Genomic DNA, 19,701 nt, shown 5'->3' on the forward strand with positions numbered 1-19,701 from the left:
TTTGACCCAGTAACAGTGAAGGAGCAGCAATATATTTCCAAGTCAGGATGGTGAGTGACTTGGAGGGGACCAGGTGGTGGTGTTCCCATGTATTTGCTGCCCTTGTTCTTCTAGGTGGTTGTGGTTGTGGGTTTGGAAGGTGCTGTCTAAGGAGCCTTGTTGAATTCCTGCAGTGCATCGTGTAGATGGTACACACTGTTGCTACTGTGCGTCGGTGGTGGAGGGAGTGAATGTTTGTAGATGTGGTGCCAATGAAGCGGACTGCTTTGTCCTGGATGGTGTCCAGCTTCTTCAGTGTTGTGGGAGCGGCACTCATCCAGGCAAGTGGGGAGTATTCCATCACACTCCTGACTTGTGCCTTGTAGATGGTGGACAGGCTTTGGGAAGTCAGGTGGTGATTTACTCATCGCACGATTCCTAGCCTCTGACCTGCTCTTGTAGCCACAGTATTTATATGGCTAGTCCAGTTCAGTTTCTGGTCAATGGTAACCCCCAGGTTGTTGATAGTGGGGGATTCAATGATGGTAATGCCATTGAACATCAAGGGGTGATGGTTGGATTCTCCCTTGCTGGAGATGGTCATTGCCTGGCACTTGGGTGGCGTGAATGTTACTTACCACTTGTCAGCCCAAGCCTGGATATTGTCCAGGTCTTGCTGCATTTGGACGTGGACTGCTTCGGTGTCTGAGGAATTGCGAATGGTGCTGAACATTGTGCAATCATCAGCGAACATCCCACTTCTGACCTTATGATGGAAGGAAGGTCATTGATGAAGCTGCTGAAGATTGTTGGACCGAGGACACTACCCTGAGGAACTCCTACAGTGATGTCCTGGATTTGAGATGACTGACCTCCAACAACCATCTTCCTTTGTGCTAGGCATGACTCCAACCGGTGGAGAGATTTCCCCCTGATTCCCATTGACTCCAATTTTGCTAGAGCTCTTTGATGCCACACTCGGTCAAATGCTGCCTTGATGTCAAGGGCAGTCACTCTCACCTCACCTCAGGAGTTCAGCTCTTTTCTCCATGTTTGAACCATGGCTGTAATGAGGTCAGGAGCTGCGTGGTCCTGGCGGAACCCAAACTAGGCATTAATGAGCAGGTTATTGCTAAGCAAGTGCTACTTGACAGTACTATTGATGACCTCTTCCATTACTTTACTGATGATGAAGAGTAGACTGATGAGGCAGTAATTGGCTGCGTTGGATTTGTCCTGCTTTTTGTGTACAGGACATACCTGAGCAATTTTCTACATAGCTGGGTAGATGCCAGTGTTGTAGCTGTACTGGAACAGCTTGGTTAGGGGTGCGGCAAGCTCTTGAGCACAAGTCTTCAATACTATTGCCGGAATATTGTCAGGGCCCATATCCAGTGCCTTCAACCGTTTCTTGCTATCAGCTGGAGTGAATCTAATTGGCTGAAGACTGGCATCTGTGATACTGGGGAGCTTCAGAGGAGGCCGAGATGGATCATCCACTCGGCACTTCTGCCTGAAGATTGTTGTGAATGCTTCAGCCTTATCTTTTACACTGCTGTGCTAGGCTCCTGCATTATTGAGGACGGGGATATTTGTGGAGCCCCCTCCTCCAGTGAGTTGTTTAATTGTCCACCACCATTCATGATTGGATGTGGCAGGTCTGCAGAGTTTAGATCTGATCCGTTGGCTGTGGGATCGCTTTGCCCTGTCTATCACTTTCTGCTTGTGCTGCTTGGCACACAAGTAGTCCTGTGTTATAGCTTCACCGGGTTGACACCTCATTTTTATGTATGCCTGGTGCTGCTCCTGGCATGCTTTCCTGTACTCTTCATTGAACCAGGGTTGATCCCTGGCTTGGTGGTAATGGTAGAGTGAGGGATATGCCAGGTCATGAGGTTACAGATTATGTTTGAGTACAATTCTGCTGCTGCTGATTGCCCACAGTGCCTCATGGATGCCCAGTCTTGAGTTGCTAGATCTGTTTGAAATCTATCCCATTTAGCATGGTGGTAGTGCCACACAACACGTTGGAGGGTATCCTCAGTGTGCAGGTGGGACTTCGTCTCCACAGTGACTGTGCGGTGGTCACTCCTACCAATACTGTCATGGACAGATGCATCTGCAGCAGGCAGGTTGGTGAGGATGAGGTCAAGAATGTTTTTCCCTCTTGTTGATTCCCTCACCACCTACTGCAGACCCAGTCTGGCAGCTATGTCCTTTAGGACTCGGCCAGCTCAGTCAGTAGTTGTGCTACCGAGCCACTCTTGGTGATGGACATTGAAGTCCCCCACCCAGAGTACATTCTCTGCACTTGCCACCCTCAGTGCTTCCTCCAAGTAACGTTACACATGGAGGAGCACTGATTCATCAGCTGAGGAAGGGCGGTACGTGGTTATCAGCAGGAGGTTTCCTTGCCGATGTTTGACCTGATGCCATAAGATTTCGCCGTCGATGTTGAGGACTCCCAGGGCAACTCCCTCCCAACTGTATACCACTGTGCCAGCACCTCTGCTGGGTCTGTCCTGCTGGTGGGACACGACGTACCCAAGGATGGTGATGGTGAGGTCTGGGACATTGTCTGTAAGGTATGATACTGTGAAGATGACTATGTCAGGGTGTTGCTTAACTAGTCTGTGAGACAGCTCTCCCAATTTTAGCTCCCAGATGTTAGTCAGGAGGACTTTGCAGGGTCGACAAGTCTGAGATTACCGTTGTCGTTTCCGGTGTCCAGGTTAATGCGGGGTGGTCCATCCGGTTTCATTCCTTTTTTGTGACTTTGTAGCGGTTTGTTACAAATGAGTGGCTGGAGTCACATGTAGGCCAGACCGGTTCCCTAATGGACATTAGTGAACCAGAAGGGTTTTTACAACAATCAAGAATGGTTTCATGGTCATCATTAGACTTTTAGTTCCAGATTTTTATTGAATTCAAATTCCACCATCTGCCTTGGCGGGATTCGAACCCGGGGCCCCACAGCATTACCCTGGGTCCCTGGATTGCTAGTCCAGCAACAATACCACTAAACCATTGACTACCCCCTTGCTTAACAATAACCTGCTCATTGACCCTCAGTTTGGGTTCCGCCAAGGCCACTCGGCTCCTAATCACATTACCAGCCTTGGTTCAAACATGGACAAAAGTCTGAGCTCCAGAGGTGAGGTGAGAGTGACTACCCTCGAAATCAAGGCAGCATTTGACCAAGTGTGGCATCAAGGAGCCCTAGCAAAACTCGAGTCAATGGGAACCAGGGGGAAAACTTTCCACTGGTTGGTGTCATACCTAGCACAAAGGAAGATGACTGTGATTATTGGAGGTCAATCATCTCAGTTCCAGGACATCAATGCAGGAGTTCTTCAGTGCCCTCGGCCCAACCATCTTCACCTGCAACATCCAGGCTTGGACTGACAAGTGGCAAGTATCATTCGCTCCACATGAGTGCCAGGCAATGACCATCTCCAACAAGAGAAAATCTAACCATTGTGCCTTGATATTCAATGGCATAACCCCCACTATCAACATCTTGGGGGTTACCATTGACCCAAAACTGAACTGGACTAGCCATATAAATACTGTGGCTACAAGAGCAGGTCAGAGGCTAAGAATCCTGCGGCGAGTAACTCACCTCCTGACTTCCCAAAACCTGTCCACCATCTACAAGGCACAAGTCAGGTGTGTGCTGGAATACTCTCCACTTGCCTGGATGAGTGTTGCTCCGACAACACTTAAGAAGCTTGACACCGTCCAGGACAAAACAGCCCACTTGATTGACACCCCATCCACAAACATTCACTCCCTCTGCCACCGACGCACAATAACAACAGTGTGCACCATCTGGAAGATGCGCTGTAGGAACTCGCCAAGCCTCCTTAGGCAGCACCTTCCAAACCCACGACCACTACCACCTAGAAGGACCAGGGCAGCAGTTGCATGGGAACACCACCACCTGGAAGTTCCACTCCAAGGCACTCATCATCCTGACTTGAAACTATATCGTCATTCCTTCACTGTCCCTGGGTCAAGATCCTGGAACTCCCTCTATAACAGCAATGTGGATGTACCTATACCACATGGACTGCAGCAGTTCAAGGAGGCAGTTCACCACCACCTTCTCGAGGGCAATTAGGGATGGACAATAAATGCTGGCCTAGCCAGCGATGCCACATCCCATGAACGCGAAAAAAAAGGTGTTATCATTGTGATTCCAAATATCATTACTCAATGAATTCCCTAAATGAAAAACTTGTGTTCTTGAGGTAATGCATGAAACAGACAATTCCGACGTTGAGAATGAGGATGATGATGACTGCTGTGAATGATTTGTATTGCTTACTGGGAGCTTGAGTCCACTAATGAGTATTTTGGTCACTGATTTGTTCAACTGTGTGTTGTTGGATAGCAGTTGTACTGCTGCAGTGTGTGGGGTGGATTTGCTGAGTTGCTATTTGGAATCTCTTGACAAGGAAGATCGGCATAAGGTTAAAGAGTATGAAAGCTTTACCTGCTTTAGGTTTGGGGACGATAACGCACTAAAGTCTTTCAAAGGTGTGGTCATCCCATGAAAGATAGCTGGATAAAATATCTTCATTAGTTCTAATGTGGTCTCTAGTGAGATACCTTTATTGTTGAAAAAAGTGCAGATGAAACTAGATATGGAAAATGACAAAGCACTTGTATTCAGGAAAGCTGTGGATTTACATTTCACTGGATCAGGGCATTACTGCAGATGATTGAGGAAGCCAGGTATTTCTTGACAAAAAGTTCAGGATGTATTGTTGATTTCAAGTTTGGTTGACAAGGAAAGAATTATTTGGAAATTACAAAGACAATTCACAAATCCTTCATCACTGAAATTAAAAGCTCTGCTGTGGGATCTTGGCATAGTCAAGTGAATATGAAACTCTTATTGAGCAAGTTACGACTCAATGTGCCATTTATGTCAAATGCCAGTGTTGTAAGCCTTCAACTAACCAGAGGATTTAATGACATAGTGGCAATGGGACCTAATAGTATGGGACAAGGATCGAGGCTTTTATTGTTACACTTTATAGATATGGAGACTAGATTTGGCCTATCTACAGTGATAAATGGCAAAGTCAAACAGACTATTGTAGACAAGGTCATGGAAAAATGGGTTGGTATTGGTCTAGGAATGCCAACAAAATTTTTGATGGATAATGGAGGAGAATTTGCAAATGATGGACATATGTGAGAACTTAATATTATAGTCATGAATACTGCAGCTGAGTGCCCATTCAGCAATGGTTTGTGTGGGAGAAATCATGCAGTAATTGACGAGATGTTAGGTAAAATACTGGCTGACCCAACCGTAAATGACGCTGGATGGGCAGTAAAAATTCTTTGCAAATGGTTGGGTGGGGTATAACCTGTACCAATTGACATATGGAAGGAATCCGAAGTTGTCTTTGGTGCTGTTGCATGCTCCCCCTGGTCTGCAAGGAACAACCGTTAGCTCTATTTTCTCTGCCCACTTGAATGCCTTACTTAAATGCAGACAGGAAAGCTTTTATAAAGGCTGAGGTTTCAGAAAGAATTCAGAGAGTTTTGTAACATCGCATAAGGCTGTCTGAGGTAGTCTTTATTTCTGGTGATCTGGCTTATTACGAGAGGGGGGCATAGAGAATGGAAAGGCCCAGGGAAAGTTATAGGACGCGAGGGGAAAACTGTGATTATCCAACATGACAACCAGACAAGAAAGGCCCATTCCTCTCGGGTCATCGGAATGAATTATAATTTCCGGATACTGATAATGTGATATGGGATGATGAAGCCCCATGTGCATTGCATACTCATATATTTTGCAGGGCAGAGCCGGAGGGACAAGATATGCTAGATCAAGAGTTAGACACTGGTAGAAAAGCGGATTGTGATGAACGTAAAAAGGGCTATTTTTTTCAGAGGTCAGCTGTCCAAAGTGGGTTCTTGTGTATTGCATTGCCCAGAAGGATCAAGTAACTGGGAGGATGTGATGATAGTGGTACGGGCAGGGAAATCTACTGGATAAATATAAGAATTAGTTGACTGCCCAGGACAATAGACAAGCAGTGAAGCCTATGGACTGGGAGAATAGCGTATAACAATGGCAAGCAAGGAAGCGTAGTCATGTTGGAGTAATGGGGTCCGGCGATGACCCCCAGGTCAGGAAGATTTCATGTACAATGGAAAAGGCCTCAGGGTATGCAGAGAGATCTATTAGTAGCAACCTAGAAAGACTTCAACAGGCAAGTCGAGGCTGCAGTTTGACTAGATGACATAGTAGAATGAAGAATGCAGAACCATCACGACAAAATAATAGAAGCAGGGGTCCCCTTGACTGAGAGGTTTTTGTAACAGCCAACAAATTAGGGAATAAAGCTATATGGGAGAGTTAGACAGTTGGAGGGAGTTTAGCGTTTATTCAGATAGCGGCCAGCCAGCATTATCACATAGGTGGATCTGCAGGGAAAAGTTCTAACTGGATGGAACTTACAAGGCCAAGGCTAGGTTAGTGGCCTGTGGTTTTGAAGAATGCTTAGCAGATAGAGAGGTCAGAGTGGACTCATCCACAACAGGAAAGGTAATTTTGAAAATGTTTTTGCACCTTTTCCCGACATTTTCTTGGGAGTATAAGTCAATAGACATAAAAGCTGCATTTCTCCAGAGGGAAATGTTTCCTCAAACCAACTAAGGAGATGCCAGATGTTAAAGGAAGACTTTGGAAGTTAAATAAATGTGTATGTGGTTTGAGCGATGTACTTTTCAGTTCGATCAGTGTTGTTAAAATTGGGTTGTCTCCAAATTAAGGCAGATCCTGCCATGTTTTATTGGTACCATGGCAGGAAGCTCTCTGGCATCTTTGGGATGCATGTTGATAGCTTCCTATGGGGTGGTGCTGGTGAGTTTCAAAACCATGTTATTGACAGCGTTAGACCAAAATTTAAGGTTGGGAGTCACGCTCCTGGGGCCTTTAAATGTGTTGTGGAAATAAAACAGTATGGGTCTGATGTTACTTTACATCAACAATCTTATTTAGAATGCACTAACTCTATCACAGTCAATTAGGCTAGGTCCTCACAAAAAGATGCAGATGCTTCCAAAGATGAGACGGAGCTTCTGTGAAGTCTAGTCGGACAATTGAACTGGCTGGGCACACAGACAAGGCGGCATGCAAGTTTTGATGTCTTACAACTGAGTACTATAATGAAACAACCCAAGATCCAGGACATTTTACAGTTGAACAAAACATTAAAAAAATTAAATATGGAGAAATATGTGAAATTTCCATCTTTGGGTGACCCTAAGAATACAAAGTTGATTGTTTTTAGTGATGCCTCTCATGCAAACCTTTGTGATGGGTTTTCAAGTGAAGCAGGTTTTATAATATTTCTAATGGGGGAAAGTGGGACATGTTGCCCCTTGGGAAGTCAAGAAAATAAGGATCTTCGTAAAAAGTACCCTGACTGCTGAGACTCTTGCACTTGCCGAGAAAGTTGACATGGCATTCTTTTTATCAAAGATATTAGGATATCTTATTCTAAATGAGAGAAATGCCGAAGAAAATGTACAAATAGAATGTTATATAGACAATTGTTCTCTTTGGGATAATGTGCATTGTACAAAGTGTGTAATGAAATAAGATTAAGAATTGATCTTACAAATCTAAAACAAATGGTGGAGAAAAAGGAAACCCCCAAACTCAAATGGGTAGATTCAAGACATCAGGCATCAGATTGTTTTACCAAAAAGAACGCTTCTAGTGAGAAATTATTGGAAAAAGGACAACTCATGATGAGAGCCTCGTGTGATTTATTTCTCTAAAATAAAAATGCACTTTTTTTTTTCTTAAGAAATAAGGGAATCTGTTAATTTTGGGATCCTGTTAAAATGAAATGCATGCTTTAGTTTGTAAGTGAGAGTATCTGTTACGAATTGGGGGAGGATTAGGGAATTATTCATAAGTATATAAGGACTGGTTTACACTGGTGTAGGGGGAGGAAAAGGGGAGCCTGTGCCCTTGTGATTAAACCTGTGTTAAGGAAAGGACTGGCTCCAGATTCGTCCTTTACTCGATGTGTGAAAAGTGACTTTAACGAATCATGCCACCCTGCTAGTCACGAGAAGAGCAGCTTTCAGCCAATCGCCAGTTAGAAATCGCTTGAAAGAGTTAGTTTTTGCCTGATAAGGCTGGCAGTAGTATAACAACAGCTCATGTAAAACCTTGCCAAAATGAATGATAGCTTTGAAGCTGAACCAAATTCTAATAGCCTGTGGTACCAACATTCCCAATTTTAATGACTGAAGAAAGCTGATATCCTTCTCAGATTCTTGGCTTACTCATTAAAAATTGTAATCATGGTGATAGAGCATTCGTCATTAGCCTATGTATATCTTTGCATTCCAGAGTGGCGTTGTCCTTTCCCAACTTCTGAACTATGGAAGATGGAAGTGAAACATTCTTTTTTTTTGCTGAAAAATGGCCCATATAGCATCATTCAGTATTGGCTAAATGTGGCTTTAATGTACTCTTTTTCACCCTTTTTTCTCAGATTTTCTTTTTCTCATTCATTTTTTTCTTTTTCTATTTTAATTGTCCGTTTGTTTGTAGGATTGACTGTATTTTCCCCTTGTGTCACTAGACACAAAAGCAGGAGAACTCTATGGAAGGAAGTCCATCTCAGTTTCCAAATCTTAAATGAAAGGAATCCATTAAAACTTTAGGCAGATACTTAATGTAAATGCTGACATTGTCCTACCTGCATAGTATTCTGAGAAGTACCTGAAACCATAGTTTAAGAACATAAGAAAAAGTTAGAAAAGGCCATCCAGTACATTGATGCTTCAAGTCTCCCATAGGCTAACTGGGACATTGTTATCCACTATCAAATCACACAATACCCACAATGTCTTTCACTGCACTGTCTTATTTGGTAGATAATTCCAAGCAATAACTGTTCGTATTTATATAGTGTACCTCACATTAAAGAATGTCTGAACACTTGACAAGAGGTAAAACTGGAGGCTGAACAAGCAAAACTCTAGAGAGAGAACTCGGCAGGACTTGCAGCTGACATTAAAGTTCAGTGTGGACAAATGCAAGTTGCTTTTTTAATTATGCATAGCTGTGACGTAAGCATCGCTGGTAAGGCCAGAATTTGTTGCCCATCCCTGACTTCTCTTGAGAAGGTGGTGGTGAGCAGCCTTGAATTGCTGCAGCCCATGTGACATAGGTACCCTCACAGTGCTGTTAAGGAGGGAGTTCCAGATTTTTGACCCAGTGCCAGTGATGGAACGGCGATACAATTCCAGATCAGAATAGTGTGTGATTTGGAGGGGAACTTGCAGGCGGTGGTGTTCCAAAGTTTCTGCTGCTCTTGTCCTTCCAAGTGGTAGAGTTCATGGGTTAGAAAGCATTTGTCAAAGAATCCTTGATGGGTTGCTGCATTGGGTCTTGTAGCTGGACTCAATTGTTGCCATTGTGCACCAGCTGTGGAGCGGTTGAATGTTTAATGCGGTGAACAGGATGCTGATCAAGTGGGCTGCTTTGTTCTGGATGGTCAAACTTCTTGAGTGTTATTGAAGCTGCACTCATCCAGGCAAGTGGAGTGTACTCCATCACACTCCTGGCCTGTGCCTTGTAGATGGTGGAGGCTTTGGGGAGTCAGGAGGTGAGTAGTCATCCAGAATTCTCAGCCTATGACCTGCTCTTGTAGTATTGAAATTGCTGGTCTAGTTCAGTTTCTGGTCAATGGTAACACCCAAGATGATGTCGGTGGAGGATTCAGCAATGGTAATGCATTTGAATGTCATGGGGAAATGGTTAGATTCTCTCTTGTTGGAGATGGTCATTGCCTGGCACTTGTGTGGTACAAATGTTATTAGCCACTTAGCAGTCCAACCCTGAATGTTGTCCGGGTCTTGCTGCATGTGAGTACAGCTTTAGTGTCTGAGGAGTCACAAATGGTACTGAAGACTATGCAATCATCAGTGAAGATCCCCACTTCTGACCTTATCATTGAGGAAGATCATTGATGAAGCAGTTGAAGATGGTTGGGCCAAGGACACTAGCCTGAGGAACTCTTGAAGTAATGTTCTGGGGCTAAGATAATTGGCGCCCAACAACCACAACCATCTTCCTTTGTGCTAGGTATGACTCCAATCAGTGGAGTTTCCCTCCTGATTCTCATTGGCTTAAATTTTGCTAGGGCTCCTTGATATCATACTCATTCAAATGCTACCTTGATGTCAAGAACAGCCACTGACACCTCACCTCTTGAGTTCAGCTCCTTTGTCCATGTTTGGGCCAAGGCTGCAATGAGTTCAGGAGCCAAGCGCCCCTGGCGGAACCCAAACAGAGCATTGTCGAGCAGGTTATTGCATAGTAAGTGTGCTTGGTCAATGACACCTTCCATGACTTTGCTAATGATTGCGAGTCAATTGATGGGGTGGTAATTGACTGGATGGATTTGTCCTGTTTTTTGAGGACAGGACATGAATGGGTAATTTTCCACATTGTCTTGTAGGTGCCAATGTTGTAGCAGCTAGTTCTGGAGCACAAGTCTACAGTACTACAGCTAGGATGTTGTTAGTGCTTTAGTCTTTGCTGTATCTTGTAATGACCTTCAGCTGTTTCTTGATATCATGTGGATTGAATACAATTCGCTGAAGAGTGGCATCTGTGATGGTGGTGACCTCAGGAGGAGGCTAAGATGGATCATCCCTTTGATGCTACTGACTGAAGATGGTTGCAGATGTTTCAGTATTTTGCACTGATGTGCTTGGATCTGCCATCATTGAGGATGGGGATGTTTATGTATCCTCCACCTCCTATTAGTTGTTTAATTGTCCACCACCATTCATGACTGGATGTGGCATGACTGCAGAGCTTAGATCTGATCCATTGGTTCTGGTATTGCTTAGCTCTGTTGACTGCATGCTGTTTCTGCTGTTTAGCATGCGTGTGATCCTGTGTTATAGCTTCACCAGGATGATACCTTACTTTTAGGTATGCCTGGCGCTGTTCCTGGCATGCTCTCCTGCATTCCTCATTGAACCAGGGTTGATCCCCTAGGTTGATGGTAATGGTTGAGTGAGGGATATGCCAGACTGTGAGATTATAGGTTATGCTTGAATGTATCCCATTTGGCACAGTGGTAGTGCCACACAACGCAATGGAGGGTACCCTCGGTGTGAAAATGGGACTCTGTTCCACAAGGACTGTGTAGTGGTCACCACCTACCTTACCACCTGTCACAGACCCAACTATGTCCTTCAGGGCTTGCTCAATAGTGGTACTGAGCCAATATTGGTGATGGAGATTTAAGTTCCTCACATTCTGTACCTTTGTTGCCATCAGTGCTTCTTCAAAGTGGTGTTCAACGTGGAGGAGTCCTGATTCATCACTGAGGGAGGGCAGTAGATGGTAATCGACAGGAGGTTTCCCTGCCCATGTTTGACCTGAAGCCATGAGACTTCTTGGGATCTGGAGTCAATGTTAAGAACTCTCATGCCCACTCCACTTTGACTGTATGCCACTGAGCTGTCCTGCCAGTGGAACTGGACATATCCAGGGTTGGTGCTGGAGGAGTTTGGGACATTGGCTCAGGTAAGATATAATTCAGTGGGAATGACTATGTCAGGCTATAGCTTGATAGAGCTTAAAGGAGATTTAAAAAACCATTGATCACTATGTGGAAACAGATTGAGATGGCAAGGAACAGAATGAATAGTATGTTTGGTTATATTGCCATGGCCACTGATTTCAGATCTCTGGAAGTTGTGCTGGAACTGTATGGTGCCTTGGTCAGGCTGCCCTTAGGGTACTGAATACAGTACTGTTTGTTGCAACAGGTCTTAAAGACAACATTGAGAACAAAGAGCTAATTTCCATTAATGGATGGGCGAATTATAAGGAAAGACTAGGCTTTTTTTCTTTTAGGAGAGATTTCTCAAAGTGGACCTTACAGATACCTAACAGATAGACAAATAAACAATGCTTTATAAACAAGAGGCACTGTGAAATCACAGACACTGGTAAATTAAGAACTGCGAACAACCTTCAGTGTAGCATGTACTTTTACAACTTAAAGCACAGGACACAATCAGTTACAAAGCTGCTGCATCAGGAATTTCCACTGAATCTGCACAAGATAAGAGCTCACGGTTTCAATAACATTTTAGTGTGGATAGAGGATTGGTTAGCTAAAAGAAAACAGAGTTGGGATAAATGGGTCATTTTCATGTTGACAAGCTGTAGCTGGTGGGGTGCCACAGGGATCAGTGCTGAGGCTTCGCTATGTACGATCTGTGTTAATGACTTGGGTGAAGGGACAGATTTGTAGCTAAATCTGCCACAGATATAAAGATAGACGGGGAAGCAAGTTGAGAGGAGGGTACAAAGAGTCTGCAAAGGGATTATAGATAGGTTAAATAGATAGCAAAAATTTGGCAGATGGAGTATCATGTGGGGAAAATGTGAGGCTATCTAATTTGGTAGTAAAAATAGAAAAGCAAAATATTATTGAAATGGAGAATGACTACAGATTGCTGTGATACAGAGGGACCTGGGTGTTCTCATACATGAAACATAAAAAGTTAGCATGCAGATAAAGCAAGTAATTAGGAAAGCAAACAAAATTCTTATTGCAAGTATGAAGGGGTATAAAAGTAGGGAAGTCTTGTTACAACTGTGCAGGGTGTTGGTGAGACCACACCTAAAGCACCGTGTACAGTTTGGGTCTCCATATTTAAGGAGGGACATATTTGCATTGGAGGCAGTTCAGAGAAGGTTCACTAGGTTGATTTGTGGGATGAAGGGGCTATCTTACGAAGAAGGGTTGAGCAGATTGGACCTATACTCGTTGGAGTTTAGAAGAATGAGAGATGACCTTATTGAAATATAAGATTCTGAGAAGGCTTTACAAGGTAGACACTGAGAGGATGTTTCCCTTCGTTGGGAAATCTGGAACTAGGGGACATAAATTCACAATGTAGGGTAACCCATCTAAGACGGAGAGAGGAGGAATTTATTTTCTCTGGGGGTCGTGAATCTTTAGAATTCTCCACCTGCGAAAGCTGTGAAGACAGGGTCATTAAGTGTATTCAAATACTTTTGAACTATAGGGGAGTTGAGGGTTATGGTGAAAAGATAGGAAAGTGAAGGTGAGGCTAAGATCAGATCAACAATGATCTTATTGAATGGCAGAGCAGGCTCAAGGACCCACTTCTCCTATTTCTTATGTTCTTATTGAGTTGGGATCGCTGGCACTTCCCTTTGCAGTTTGCTTCTTTTCTGCTCCCAAATTCTCCTTGTGCAGGGTGAATGAGCATTGGAACATTGCTTCACCTCTCCATAGTTTTCATTCGAACACTGATTCCCTTGGGCTTCACTATAATTTCCCACCTCTGACTTGGTGATGTCATTCCAACCATACACGCAGAGCTGGGGCCAGCAGGTAGGTTGGGAACAGTCAATGGTTGGGAGTTGGGGGTGGGGATCCTCAGCAATTGGGGAGCTCAGGAGTTGGCTTTGTCGGGGCGGTGGGGTAGCAGGTGGTGCTGTTCCTCTAGAGTTTGCAGCCAGGGGACCTTGGGGGTTGACAGTTGAGGAGTAGGGAACAGGGACTCCAGTGTAAGAGAAGGGGACGAGGGAATGGGGGTTTAGCAGAGAGATGTAGACCGGGGAATTGGGGTTGGGGATGGAGGGAGAACAGGGAAAAAGAGCTAGACTCTGGGAAATGGAAGCTCAAGGGAAGAGAGATGGGAAAGAGAGGCTTGGGGAGAGAGGTGGGGAATGGTAGCTTGGAGGGGAGGGGTTAGAAATGGAGCCTGAGGAATAAGGGGACTTAGAGGAGAGTTTGAGAAACGGAGTCACATGATCAGATATCTCAATCAGTCGCTGGGTCAAAACCCTGCAACTTCCTCCCTAACAGCACTGTAGGTGCTACACTTCATGGACTGCATCAGTTCAAGAAGGTGGCTCACCACCACCTTCTCAAGGGCATTTAGGGATAGGCAATACATGCTGGCCTAGCCAGAAGCTGCTGGCAGGCTCTCCCCCTCTGATCATTGTCTTTCCCTCGACTTCTGATGATGGATTGGCTGCTTTGAGGAGCTTTGGCTTTGGGGAATGAAGGTGGTTGGCTGTCCTGTGTGTCTCGATCTCTCTGCTGCTCCATAGAGTGATGGACAACCAATGAGTTCCAACTATCAGTCAGTCTTCCAGCAGACTTGCAGTTTCACTCCTACATTTGATATGATCTCTTGTGTTATCCCTACCAAATGTTCTCAATCTGTTTTCAGTCTTGGAAGCTTTAATATATCAGCACAACATGTTCCCCCTTTATTTTTTTTGTCCTGTTACTACTCTAATACTGGTAAGTAGAACTGAGTAATGCAGTTCATTATTTAAGTTTTACTTTGCTTCAAGTGAGAGGGGTTTGACATGAAATAGGAATTTAGAAATTTAGACCACAAAACTGTTGATGAACGGAGCTGCACGTTGGTGTGTGGGAGGGCAATGCTTAGCATTATGGTAGTTGATTAGGTACTGATCAGGATCTCCAGCTGGTTCTTCAGGAGTGCTGGGAACATTTTTACAGTACATATATTGACCATTTCATAAATAAGGCTGCTATATCAGTCCCTAAAGTGTCTGCAATTTACCGGTTTCACCAAGGCAAAAGATGCAAATTAAGAATTATGAAGAGCAAATGGAGGATAAATATCTAGACACAATTCTCACACACCGCAACTGGTTGGGACATTCACAATTTCAGATTAAAAATGCAATAGTGGACAGGCTGAATTAATATTGACCCCACAATCTGCAAACAAGGATTTAGATCATGCATGCAATTGAGAGAGAGTGCATGGTTGAGGTAGAATCTAAGAAACACCAAGCTGCTGTAATGAGAAGCCCATTGAGTTGACATTCTACAAGTCTGAAATCATACTGACTGAAGGGCTGCCTTCAATCAAACTTTTATTGTAAGTGTATACTTAACTATCCTGGCTATGTTTCTTGCTTTATTTACTTTTTAAATTGCTTCTCAGCATTAAAAGTGGCAGCTTTTCTAATATCAAGTCTTTACCCATATCTTCCTTTTTTTTTCTTTCTGTTCCCTTTATTTTATATCTCTGATAGTGTTTTACACAATATGCTTACTTTTGCTGATATGTAATTGACAGACAGATGTAATTTAATACAGTATCTGATTTAAATCCTTTTTTGCAACTATAGTAGGGTAGATTTTATCCAGCCTGCCTGTGGGAACAGGGTGGTTGGGAGTTATAATCATGTCTGGGGGTTCCTTGTAACCTTGCAATCCTCTCTCACTTCAACTCAGTGTTTTTTGACTCTATGTCAGGTATCGGTCTGAGACAAGGGGGATCCTAACTCAGTAGTCAAAGTTGCATACCAATCCCATCAAACTCGCCTCAGCAGTATTATAATCTGAAATTGCAGATGCCCTGCCCACGACACCAGCAAAATTTAGCAAGATCAGTGTCTTGAAGAAGTATAAAAGAGTACTGTCAATTGTAACTCTCTGGATCGTTTTGCTGTCTGACTTGCCAAGAGAGATTCTAGTTTCCAGTTTATGACCTTTACACTTAGCTTACAACCCTTTCCTACATTACAGCAGTGAATATACTTCAGAAATACTTAATTGACTGTAAAGTACTTTTGGACATCCAGAGGTAATGAAAGGCACTATGTAAATAGTTTATTCTTTAGTTTGCTTTCCTTACTTCTTTGGGGGTCATTTTTGCTTCTTTGTTCTGGATGGACAGAGACTTGGAGGAGGAAGCGGGGCAGCAGCATGAATTACCACCGACACAGCACCTGTGCATTTTCAGAAGGCAACAGGCAAAGTGGGTCTAGGTACTACAGCCTAAATCCAGCACTCGGCCTACATGCCAAGAGTTACCTTCCTGTACTTCTCTAAGAAGCGGTGCAAGAGGAGACTGTTTCTCCAGGTAGGCTGTCACAAACCTCTGCAGCGTCCTCCAACATGACCTGCTGTCTACTGGACAATGAGGATGTACCATGCCAGTTGTCCTCAAAGTCACCATAGCGCTGAATTTTTGCGCCACTGTGACCTTTGAGATTTTTGTTGAGTGCGTCAGCCACATATCACATCACAGTCTGCAGTTCACAGCTGCATTAAGCAGGTGACTGGCACAATCTTCAGCGGGATCAAACAGTAGATCACCCCCACTGACATTGGGAGCCAATACAAGATGCTCGTGGCTTTTCAGCAGTAGCTGTGTTCTCTCAAACACAGGCTATGATTTACTTCATGGACAAGGCCATCAGGGCACCTGAATACAAGGCAAAAGCACTTAAAAATAGATAAGAATATCAATTTATAAATCTATAGACAGCGGCTGATCACAGCAACAAAATCATGCAGGTCTCTGCAAAGTACCCAGGGAGTTGCCATGATGCTTTTCTACCCTGGCAGTCCTATTTACTCACTGTGCCACCCTGTGCCAAACAAGATGGCTACTAGATGATAAGGGATAACCCCTGCAGATCTAGCTGTTGACACTTCCGTGCAACCCCATTCCACCAAGCCTGAGCACCACAAATAGAATCAAAACCAGGTCACAACAAGGCTCTTTATAGAACACACAATAAAAATGCTCAAGCAAACTTTTGTGTGTTTGGACTGCTTGGCAGGTTCACAACAATGTGTTCCAGATAGTGTGTTACACATTGTTGTGATCTGCATAATGCACAACATTGCATTCTGGAGGAAGCAGTATTTGGGGGAGTCAGAACAGCAGCTGCCTTCATCATCACATGAAGAAGATCTGGAGAAAGGGGAGGAAGCAGCAGATGAGATACCAGAGGTGTTGGAGATCAGCTTGTATCAGCTCTTGCTGCTCATCTGACCATCTCTGAGGAACCTCTTTCTACATTTAAGCCAGGTTTTGGGGATGATGCTGGTGGCAGAGACCCTTTTGTTTACTTCTGTTCGGACCAGCTTAACAGTGGTCCTAGAGATGGTGCTGCATGTACTGGGGAAGTGTACCTTTCTCCTGGCCCTCACATCCTCCAGTAGGGCCTTCAGGGAGGCATCACAAAAGTTGGAGGCCACCCTTGGATTAATCTATGCTGCTACAATCTTTTTCAGTACTCTTCCAACAATTAAAGTGGGGAATGCAACCTCGCTTTAAGAGGTGCATTTTCACTTGAAGTGCAATCAGGTCAGGTCATTTGGATGAGCAGCTTGATTCCGTATGTGATTGGGAGGGCAGTCCACCTTTAAGTGATAATGAGGTCCTGGAGATAAATGGCATGGGCTTCTTGCCAACAATGTCATGGGGGTTTCTCGTCCACTCTGTTTGCCAAATTCCCACCCGTAGTTAAAAGTGACTTTAATGTCTTAACAATTTCAGCATCTACCAAAATAGGCAGATGGAAACTTGTTTTAATGTCTGATCTTAAGGTTGGTACATTTGGGAGTACATCACTCAGTACTGCACTGTGTTTTGAGAAATGTTTTTGTGCATTGCGGCTTGCTATAGTCATGTGACCTCATGTCACCTTTTGTTGATAAAGATTTTAGGGCAATTGCCATTTTACCCACCATGTGGTGCATTCTGCCAGGAGTATGCAACTGAAATTGAGTGGATTTTCATTGCTGTAATGGAGCCAACAGACGAAAAAACACCAGAGAATAATTAAAACTTCAGTCTGCAACTTTGTACAGGACATTGTGCTGAGTGAGTCAGTATAGCTTTGAATATTCTAGTACCTGCTCCTATGGCGATGAAGGGAGATTTGAGAGTCAACTGGAAATTCTTCCAGTCTCAATGACAAAATTATGAAATAGCCAGAGTTGAACAAGGAACCTGAACAAATAAGAGTAGGAACTCTGTTTATCAGTGTTGGGGGAAGAGCCTAGTACAAGCTATATTGCACCCTAGACCTCTCTGAGGAACAGAAATTGTGACATTTTGGTCTTGTGAAATTTGGAGGCCTTAAAGACTCATTTAGAACCCTCTACTAATGTTATTTATAAACACTACATGTTTAACACCAAAGTTTAGGGAGAGGGGGAGAACACTGAACAGTATGTGACTGCACTGAGACGTCTAGCTGAATCTTGAGAGTTTGGGCAACTGAAGGATGACCTGACCAAAGATAAGACAAGAGATCCCACATGAGAGCACACCTGCTGAGAGAAGAGAAACTTACTCTCAAAAAAGCTATCAATATGTGCAGAAGCTCTGAGGTTGTTGATCATCAGTTGGAAAGCATTAATGGGAGAACTGATGAGGCTTTGCACTATGCTGAGAGGCAGTTCAAGCTTTCCAAGCACAAGACAATGGAGAAAAGGAAGGGCCAGCAGAAAGATCAAGGCCAGAATACAGGATGTAATTATTGCAGAAGACACCACCTAAAACAAAGGAAGTTCAACATGGGGAAAGCTGCGCTCGAACTACAAGAATCTAAATCACTTTGTACGCAAGTGATTTGCTGGAAAGAAGAAAAGCAAGCCTATAAAGCTGGCTGCTGGAGAGATTCTGACAAATCACACTACACCCTAGTACAAGTTGGCATCGTCAAGTCTCAAGGTAAAAAATGGCTTGTGACTAGTGGAATTTAGACTGCAGAAAGAGAGCATCAAGTTAATGTGGATAGACACCAGTGCTACGTGCAACATCATGATCTTCGCAGTGGCCAGTCAAGAAGCTGCTTGCCAGGATTGCTGGCTGTTTTCTGGACAGTTTTTGCAAACAGGTTGTAGTGCTCAGGTAATGGTTTAATGCTTTTAACCTTACGGTCAAGTGCTCGTGTGAACCTGTTCCAATCGGCCTTCTTGAAGTTGAAGCGCCTTTTGAATGGTACGACGTTTGGTAACACTGCTGCATTTACCTGGATACCAATAGGACGGTGTTGTGTCTGTGGTATTGGGTCTGTGACAAGCTTCTTGCAGAGGCCAGCGATGTCGTTGCCGACAATGGCAAGATCTGGGTTATAACTACACTTCCAGCGGGCCCTGTGGAAGGTGGCTGGCAATTTAGGATTGTGGATGAGACTAAGCTGGTTGGCGTCCATCCATTCTTCGACTGCTTCTCCGTCGTTTTTAGACTCCTTGTACCCCCATTGGGTACTGTGGCTATTAAAGCCTCCAATGATGATCTGTGGTTTACTGAGCAGTTTGGGTACAGGGTTAGAGAGCTGAAATCTGTGCCAGGTGGCTTGTGCACTGAGGTCACTACTACTCTGCTCAGCTCTACAGTTAGAATTTCGATGTTGTCCTCCTCTGTTTTAGAAGTGGCTTCTACAACTGAACCAGCTCTAACAAATACAGCACTGCCATATTGTCGATGAGTTTTGAAATAAGCACATAAGAACTTGTTGAAGAACTTGCTATGTTTACTTGTGACCGAAAGTATGCTACTGTATATGCATTCAGTGCATTGACTAACTGAGCAGTTTGATTTCCAAAGGAAATAACTGTTAAGTTTTGAAACTGTGTACTGGCAGTTAAGCTCTCCTTTGTGGAGTTCTTGAGCTAAACTCAGCGTTATAGTATTCCACTCAGCCTAGGAACAGGGCTAGGTTATCCAGTCCCTCAAGCCTGTTCCGCCATTCAATGAGATAATAACTGATCTGCAACCCAACTAAATATTCCTTCCTTTGCCCGTTAACCCCTTTAAATAACAACAATCTGTCAATCTTAGATTCAAAATTAAAAATTGAACCAGCAT

The 19,701-nt window shown here is 43.9% G+C and overlaps 1 protein-coding gene across 16 annotated transcripts in view; it reads left to right on the forward strand.

Moving 5' to 3' along the window:
• Positions 1–19,701, forward strand: part of invs (inversin) — a 400,143-nt gene that overhangs the window by 83,475 nt on the left and 296,967 nt on the right. The window contains exon 2 of one of the 16 annotated variants that reach the window (XM_078538702.1): positions 11,330–11,578. The exons of 14 other annotated variants lie outside the window; for them this stretch is intronic. The gene's annotated coding sequence lies outside the window, so the exon portion shown is untranslated. Of the gene's footprint in view, positions 1–11,329; positions 11,579–15,765; positions 15,952–19,701 lie in introns of all 16 variants that reach the window. One more of the 16 variants, XM_078538703.1, reaches the window with a different exon arrangement.

The sequence above is a fragment of the Cetorhinus maximus genome, chromosome 3 (genome assembly GCF_964194155.1).
Source record: "Cetorhinus maximus chromosome 3, sCetMax3.hap1.1, whole genome shotgun sequence".
Lineage (NCBI taxonomy): Eukaryota > Metazoa > Chordata > Chondrichthyes > Lamniformes > Cetorhinidae > Cetorhinus > Cetorhinus maximus.